The sequence below is a fragment of the Magnolia sinica genome, chromosome 16 (genome assembly GCF_029962835.1).
Source record: "Magnolia sinica isolate HGM2019 chromosome 16, MsV1, whole genome shotgun sequence".
Taxonomy (NCBI): Eukaryota; Viridiplantae; Streptophyta; class Magnoliopsida; order Magnoliales; family Magnoliaceae; genus Magnolia; species Magnolia sinica.
This window is the reverse complement of record NC_080588.1, coordinates 23084977-23093774: the sequence shown is the minus strand read 5'-3', so window position 1 is coordinate 23093774 and position 8798 is coordinate 23084977.

The window sequence follows — 8798 nt, the reverse complement described above, 5'->3', positions numbered from 1 at the left end:
ACAGCTTGAGTGGCTTAGAAATGACCCCTTTAACCACTTTGATTTAAGCTTGCCTAACCCCTTTGCCGTCTCGATTTAATGTCCCGAGTACCCTTTTTACCACTGCGATTTAACATATGCCCTATGTTTTGATGGTTGTCTTGCGTGGCTTCGATGGTCTATAACCATGCGATGGTAATCCCTACTTATTGAATTTGATTGGCCACTGGTTGACGGGCATCTATTAAACATCCTGAGATGGGAAAATCTCATGGGTCGGGGATGGTGGTCATGAGAAATTATGCCTGAGCTGTCAGCCTACGCTGAGTGACGAGCCCCCCATAGTAACCATTGAGTTACTTAAATTGGCTGGTTGTAATTGAAATAATAATGGTTTGGCTAATCATGCATTCATACCATACTGACGATGACAGGTGGCTAATTCTAGATGCTGTAGCACATGCCCTTAGGTTTAGTGGGGTATCGTTTCGCAAGCTCCCAAACCATCGACTATCGACCTACGTACGTGATGTACGATGACTTGATCATTATGTTGTACAAGATATGCTACGCTGGTGACCAGTCTTATGTATGGGTGATGGGCCTAAGTCCGACTAGATGAGCATCCCCAGGTCGATGTGCATTCACGCATCCATGAATTTAAAAAGACTGCATCATGTAATATTTTGATTGCCTTGTTATTTTTAACTATGCTGAGCTAAGGTGGTGGTGGTGTGTAATCTTGAGTGGAATTCACACTAAGTTGGCCACCTATCTATCAAATATATAACCTTACAGGTAGCACAGGTGGTTTAAAAGACACTCGTGTCTAGTGTGATAAAGAATAAGGTATAATTATCAAGGATGTATGGCTGTATCTGCCAGGAAAAGCTGCGCGATCTTGTGGCTTAAGTTTATATGCATTTTATTACTTCTCTTATGTAAATTATGTAATTTTTGTATTTTTTTTATTATAAGAGACATTGGTTTGTATAAGTCATTATGGGCAGCTGATCATATATTCTGAATGTAAATGTAAATTTTTCTTTATGTTAATTTGTCCATCTTCTGCTAAACTGCAAACTCCGATAGAAAAAGAAAAGAAAAAAAAAACCTGAATTTGGCTATCTTTAAAGGTTAACACATGAGTTTTTGGAGAACGAGTCATATACTCGGGTTCCGAAAACTCAGGGCATTACAACATGGCTGACAATGAGGATGATCGGGACATTGTCGAGGATTCTGTTTCGTCTTCTTTAGGGGTCGACGACTCCTTTGAAGCATTCAAGGAGAGGCCCTTCATTAATCCTTCATTCCTGTTAGCCAAGCATGGATACCTCATATCCGAGCTTTCGGTGCTCCACCATACCTGTGAGGACATGGCCCGTCATTTGGTGGTGGGGCGGCAGTATGATGAGAGTATGATTATGTCCCGCCGTCTGGAGAGAGATGAAGTCTTCTACCTATGCATGGAGGTGGACAAACTTAGGCAACATTTGTCGATGTACGAGGGAGGGAATGGAGGCTTACCTGGTAGTTTCTGACTCTGTTAGTTGCCACCTTGTACATGCATATCTCTTTTTGTTCTTTTTGGTTTTTATAGAAAAATAAAGTTTTTATAAAAGCTTTTTGAAAGGAATGAAAATTTTTGTTTGTGTCACAGCTTTGTCAGTATTTGTATGTGTTTGTATTTTTACTTTAAATGATTAGGATCAGAATATTGGGCTCGGCCCACGTTGAGTTCGGTAGTTTGAGTTGTATACTAGGGATATTGGTTCCCTGAGAGTAGCGTATATCAGGATTGTACCTTTTGGACTTGGGTAGAGTCTGACATATCATTGATCCAAAGTTGTATATTTCCTTGCATATCTTTGCTTTGCTTATTGCCTCAACTTCCTTTGTACCTACACTTTTGTTTTTTGTTTTTTTTTTTTGTTTTCTAGCCGTTTTTGCTTGTAGTGTCTTTCCAGGTTTTCACTACAACTGGCTTTTCTGTCATTTTTGCCCGCAGCATCCTTTTGAATTTTCATTACGTCCCAAGTTTTTGTTCCTACCTGCTCATTGCCAGCTTGTGTTTTTTTTAACCCTTGGCACCTTTTTAGGTTTTCACCAAGTCCACTACCTGCCCGTTGTTTTTATTCGAGCCGCCCTTTCCGGTTTTCAACTCGTCCTTCTTGCTTAGGCACATTATTATTATTATTATTATTATTATTATTATTATTATTTATTTTTTTTAAGTAACAAAGGTGGGAGGCTAAATTCCATTCATTGTTGGCCGACTGGCTACCTTTTTGCCTTTGTCTCTGATTACAATCGTAAGCTGTTTATTTGTAATGCCTTGAATTTCGAGGGTCGAGTAAAGCTCTACTCCCGAGATCCAGCACATCACTTATGCAATATGGATAATGATGTTCAGATTTCGTCCATATTAATGAGTTAAACATGAGTGGGATTATACTAAAACAACATATCATACTCTGGATATAATTAAACTAAGCAAGCAGAAGTCTAAAGCATATATATTTAAGTGCGTTAAGTGTTTCACAACTTCCAGAGTATGAGTATGTAACCGGGCTGAATATGTACATGTATTGTTTTAAAATACACAAAATGTAGAAATGTAAGATGTCCAACTAAGCCAATGTCTCAGTGTTCCCCCCGTATCAGCATGAGGTCTACATAAACCAGCCTGAGAGCTGACAGTATAAGAACTCCTCATCCATGAAGTCCTGCTCTGTTGCATAGACTTCAACATCACCTGCATCTAAATCAGAGTCTGGTTGGTGTTTTAAAATACCGTCCCAGAGTAGAAGTGAATGATAAACTCAATGGTACTATAAGGCAAAGGTTAACAATCAAGTCAATTAAGCAGTAATGATAAAGCAACATAACAATCACTTCCTAGCTACTCTTGTTAATGCGGGAATGGAGTGCAAGTAATAATGTATGCCCTCGCATCAAAGCTCCCTCAACAAGCGATGCCGACACCAATATCGCATATGACAACACTACCTCCTGTGCGACTTCCACGCCTTTAAAGCACGTCCTAACTAATGCAGTACAATGCACAGTCATGTTAGCCCAGTAGTTAATTAAGCTTATTCATATAGCAGATTTGAAAAACTAGGGTACCTTCCTTTATATCATTGACTCGAACCAAAGGATCCATCTAGGTTCGTCATTCCTAGTCAAGTATATATGATAGGCAAGTTGTAGGGTCATCACTCCCAATGAAAAGTAGTCGATAGGCAAATTCAAAAGTTTATACTCACGGTCACTACAGGGTGGCTAATCACCTCGGCATAGGCCGACAGTTCGAACATGATGTCCCATACCACCATACTCGGCTTACGAGTCTGAGTTGCTCATTGGTCACTATGGGGAGGCTTGTCACCCTAGCGTAAGCCGACAGCTCGAACACGGTGTCCCATACCACCATGCCCGGCTCATGAGTCTTAGCAGATCGTGGTACCATGGTTAAAGTGGGCTTTACATTGGTAGGAGGTACCTTAAATTCAAGCAGTAGTGTCCATACATGGTAAATACATAATAGGCCAATCGGTTTATTAGACAAGTTTGATTGGTATGAGCATATGCTGACTTAATCGACATGGAGCACGTAAGCACTCCTCATGGCTTAACCACTGTCAACAATCGTCGTGTGACCCGGATTCATCGTATACACCTAATGTGACGAGACTAATTCGGCCACCCGAACAAAGACTGTTACTAATTGCCTAGGCTATGTTGTAGCCCCAATCTTACTTAGATGCAGTAAGTAAACACATGTAAAAATCATTTCAGTATTTAACAAACAATCCAAGTAAACTCCTCATTTAAGCATTTCATCAAACACATTGCACACGTTGCCAAACACTTGCATTTTTTCCATAAATTGCGTAGTGGCAAATAAGATTACATGAAATGAACTATACATATGAATAAGGTAACTAAGAATCCTATCTTAATACTCTTAATAAATACAAATCATTAACAATTTCTCATTCAGACAATTCATCAAACACTTAGACTACACTTCATCAAATATATAGACTAGGTTAGTTACAATGTATATTTTAGCAAATCCTTATATAGAGAGGTCAGTATGCATCTAACAACAATGAATCCTAGATTAGTAAACATGGCAAGTATAAATCATATTTACATATTCATTCAAGCATTTTAACAAACACATGGGATGCATCTTTTGTTCAACATAGTTCATACGTGTATATTATATCGAAAACAGTGTATCTAAGACGATATGGTAGTGATCAAGTCAGACATAAATTATTAGTTGACATTGAAAGCATTGATAACCATAACTTAAACTTTTATAGTTCGTACCTTTCGTCGAAATACTCGATTCAGACTCGGTTCGAATTCTATGTTCCCAAAAATGGAACGTCGGGCACTTATACAATGAAATAGGTTAGCTAGTTTGTTGATTACTCAATCTGAATCTCTATGACAAGATTAGGGTTAGGGTTTCTTACCCAAATCTTAGCCGAATCAGAGTGTGTAGGGTAACGGGGAGGTGATTCGATGCATGGAGTCATGGGAGAGAATAACTGCAACGATCTCCCAAAAGCTTTCTTCTCTCATTCCTCTCTTCTTTTCTTTTCTCTCTCTCTCTCTCTCTCTCTCTCTCTCTCTCTCTCCCCCTTAGGGTTTAAGAAAATTCGTATATGAGAGAGATGGGGTGATATAAGGGCTATATATAAGCCCAAAAGTGATGCAAATGGCTCCAGGCTCACTATATACATGGGTTATACCCTTTGGGCAACTGTTTTTGACAAACAGGGCTCACAGGGAGGCTCACTACTCACCTATGTCATAGGGTAAGTTCTCTGACAATGGATCTATGCCAGGATATGGTTTTGGTGCGATCGGATAAGATGATCGATCATAAAGGACCCGTGTCAGATCAACGGGCATACTTACTCGATCGGGGCCACAGTTATACGGATATGTGCAAAGAAAATTTTCTTTTCCATGGGTGAAGTTTGGTCAGAAACTGACGGTCCAAAATCTTCAATTTCGTGTGTGAGTGAATGACCCAATTCACTTAAGTTCCATTACTTTTCTAAAGATATTCACGTTTCTCACACATTCACTTAGGGTTCAAGTTGTGCATTTCTGGACACTATCTGGGCTTGATTCTTGCGATGGTTGTCAAGCCCAACAGGATGGACATAGTCTTATAGTTTTACGGTCATCAGCTTCTCGACGTGCGGCCTAGGTCCGATACGGGGTTTCAATATACTCCCGAGAGTGACAGGCTCTTAAAATTTTTCCTAGGTCTTTATGTAGTATTGATTCAATGATATTAATGGTTTTAGCTCTTTTCATTTGTGGAAAAGGTGACCCAAACTTAATCCACCGATTATTCAGCTTAGTACTTAACTAAATTCCGCCTTAATTACGACAGGATAGGATCCTTAGGTATTTCTGCCTGAGGTGGTACTCGGATCTTTATACGAATTTTTTAAAGACGTTACATTATTTGGGTCAGACTATTTTATTTAGGGGAAGTGGGATGGTTTTGTAGGATTTCTTTTTTTTGTGTTTTATGAGTTGTATGTCTCCTTTTTGTTTGTCTTTTTCTCTTCTTCTTCTTTTTTTGTCTTGTATAGGGAAGGGATGGTAGGTATATACTTTTTTTGTTGTCTATTGACCTCAGCTTTATGATCATTGATAAAGTTAGGCATAGTTACCCGTGGTAGATTTTCACATTGTCGGCGTTGATGGGCTCTGGAAGATCTTCTCCTCTCAGGTTAGTGAGCTGAAGGGTGCCTCCTGGAAGTACCTCCTGGATGATCAACGGTCCATCCCATGAAGGTTTGAACTTTCCTCTAGGGTCTAGCAAGTGCGGCGATAAGATACGCTTCATGACTATGTCGCCAACTTTGAAGTTCCTCTTCCAGACCCTCTTGTTGTAGGCCCGTGCGATTCTCCTTTGATAACATTGCGAGTGGCTAAGCGCACGCATGCGCTTTTCATCTGCTAGGTGCAATTGATCATATCTTGCTTGTTGCCACTCACCTTCGTCGACTTCACTCTCTAGTAATATTCGGAGAGATGGGATTTCAATTTCGATTGGTAATACTGCTTCCATTCCATACGCGAGTTCGTAAAGAGTTACGCCTGTAGCAGACCGTACATACGTTCGATAAGCTTGGAGTGCGTATGGGAGCATTTTCTGAGAATGCTATCTTATCTAGCTTCTAGCTAGCTCCTAGATTTGTCAAATTTTGTAGTGTCAAAAACCTCTTGGAATATGTATCTTATGTAGCTCAACTTTATATCATCCTTACCTACATTCAAGTACAAGAACAAGAGACACTGCATCAAGAACTTCAAGTATAAGAATAAGAGATTCAAGTACAACATCAAGTGCTAGATCAAGTTTTTAAGCTTAAACTATATCAAGACAATGTGCTTTACTTAAAGAATTCAAGCTCGTGAAATCTTCTTAAGTTGGAACTCAAAGTCACATGGTCACTACTTCAAGCTCATCTTCGAATATACGATGACAAGCTTCAAGTACTTCAAGATAAACTATCAACCGAAGTGAATGATGTTTCAATGTTCAATTTTCACCTATAAGGTATGATGACCTTAAATTGACTATAAGTTAGGTCGTATTGATTACATTCTTATTTTTGGGTCATGATATAATTTTATAGGCTTTTTCTCTACCAGTCCTAGCTGATGTTCGACTAGTCCAAGTACTGGCTCGACCAGTCTAAGAATTTTCTCGATTAGTCCAAGGTTTATTATGGATTTTTGGAATTTCTGTTGGACCCTCGACCAGTCTTAGAGACTGCTCGACCAGTCGAGCAGGCTCGACTCAAAGTCCAGCAACCTTTTAGGGTTCCACTCGACCAGTCGTGGACCTATCTTATCGTATCGCAGCCGAAATTTTGAATTCTTATTGGTCCTTCGACTAGTCTTGCTAACCTTTGGGCCAGTCGAGTGAACAATTTTTTTACTTTTAAATAGAGCACGATTTTCAGAGTTTGATAAGTCATTTAAGCAAAATCAAGACACCACTCTGAGAGATAATTTTGTGATATTCTTAAGCTATATTGTGCTTATTTAATATTCTCTTTTAATTAGCTTTTTGTATTTAATTTTGAGTTCTCTATTCCAATCTTATTTAAAGAAGGGATTTAAGTTTTTCCCTTTTCTTGAAATCAAAATCAAATCAAGCTAGCCCAAGGTGATTTAATCTAAAAATTATTTAGAACCCTTTCATAAGTGAGTGTGGACATTGAACATTTACTTCGAATTGGTTCTACCGAGCTTCATCAAAGGAGAATATCCAGATAAGTATATTTACATTTTTTGTAAATCTCTTTTTGGTTTTTGAGGTTGTGACAGGAAAATCTCTTTTTGGTTTTCTGAGGTGATCTAGAAAAATCTCAGAGAGTGGAGTTTTTTTTTTTTAATTGTGTAAGCCTACTTGAAAGACACAATTGTGAAGGTTTTAGGTGAACCTTGAAAAACCTATTTCATAATGAAAGCCAATATCCCGAGGGAGAGGATATTGGGAGTGGTGTAGTTGTGAGACTATTTTTCTAAACAAATGGTGTACACACAAGCGAACCACTATAATTATCAGGAGTAGTGGTGGTTGGTTGATTGTGGCTTTGTGTGAATATTGTAAAGTCTTTTTAAGCCTTTGTGGAGAATGTTGTAATCTGTTTTATGCAAGTGTGGGAATGTTGTAATAGTTTAGTTTACTTTCTTTACTATTTTTATTCTCTTCTATATTGGTTTGGGATTTTGATACACAAACCGTTCTAGAAATCAGGTTGTCCTACCATAAGCCATTGGTTTTTTATGTAAGGTTGTCCTTAGAACAACATCCGTATCAACCTCTCAATACTTGTACATTTGAGGTTACTATTCATTTATGCTTTGTGGGATTGTTAAGTGCTATCATTATTTTTTTTTCTAATTCCGTATTTTAATTTTAATTTGGCATAGTCCTATTCCCCCCCCCCCCCCCCCTCTAGGACTCTTAGCTCGGCTTTTTCATTTTCAACCAGTCGTGATATGTCTTGATCATTTTCTCCAATATTCAAATGATAAGATTGCTTACGGCTACGACCCCAGCATTCATTTGAGGGCGGTAAGGGCTTGACCAATGGCGATGGATCTTAAACTTGTCGAGGAAATCGCCCATCCTTTTATTAACGAACAGAGTCCCGTTGTCTGTAATAATGGCATAAGGAATCCCGTATCGATTGATGATATGGTTCTTCATGAACTTTACCACATGAGATGCTGTAATGGTGGTGTAGGATGTTATTTCTATCCATTTGGTGAAGTAATCTACTGCCACCAGGATGTATTCATGCTTGTTTGAAGCTTTGGGGCTAACCTTTTCAATGATGTCGAGTCCCCATATGGAGAAGGGCCATAGTGTTGTCAGGTTATATAGTTCAGAAGCAGGCGTATGGATTTGGTTCGTGTGTTCTTGACATTTTAAACATTTCCTGACATGTTTGTAGGAATCCATCTCTATAGTTAACCAATAGTAGCCGAGTGGTAGGATCTTCTTTGCCATCATATGACCATTCATGTGTGGGCCGCACAGTCCTTCGTAGATTTCTGATATGATTTGAATTGCTTTTGCTTCATCCACACAGCAGAGGAGGACTTGATTGAAGGATCACTTGTAGAGGATGCCCCCAGTGATTATGAACTGAGCTGCCAACCGTTGAATGGTGTGACGATCGGTTCCCTCCGCTCCTTTCGAGTACTTTTGGTGCTCAAGGTATTCTCTGATGTCAGTGTACTATGGCTGA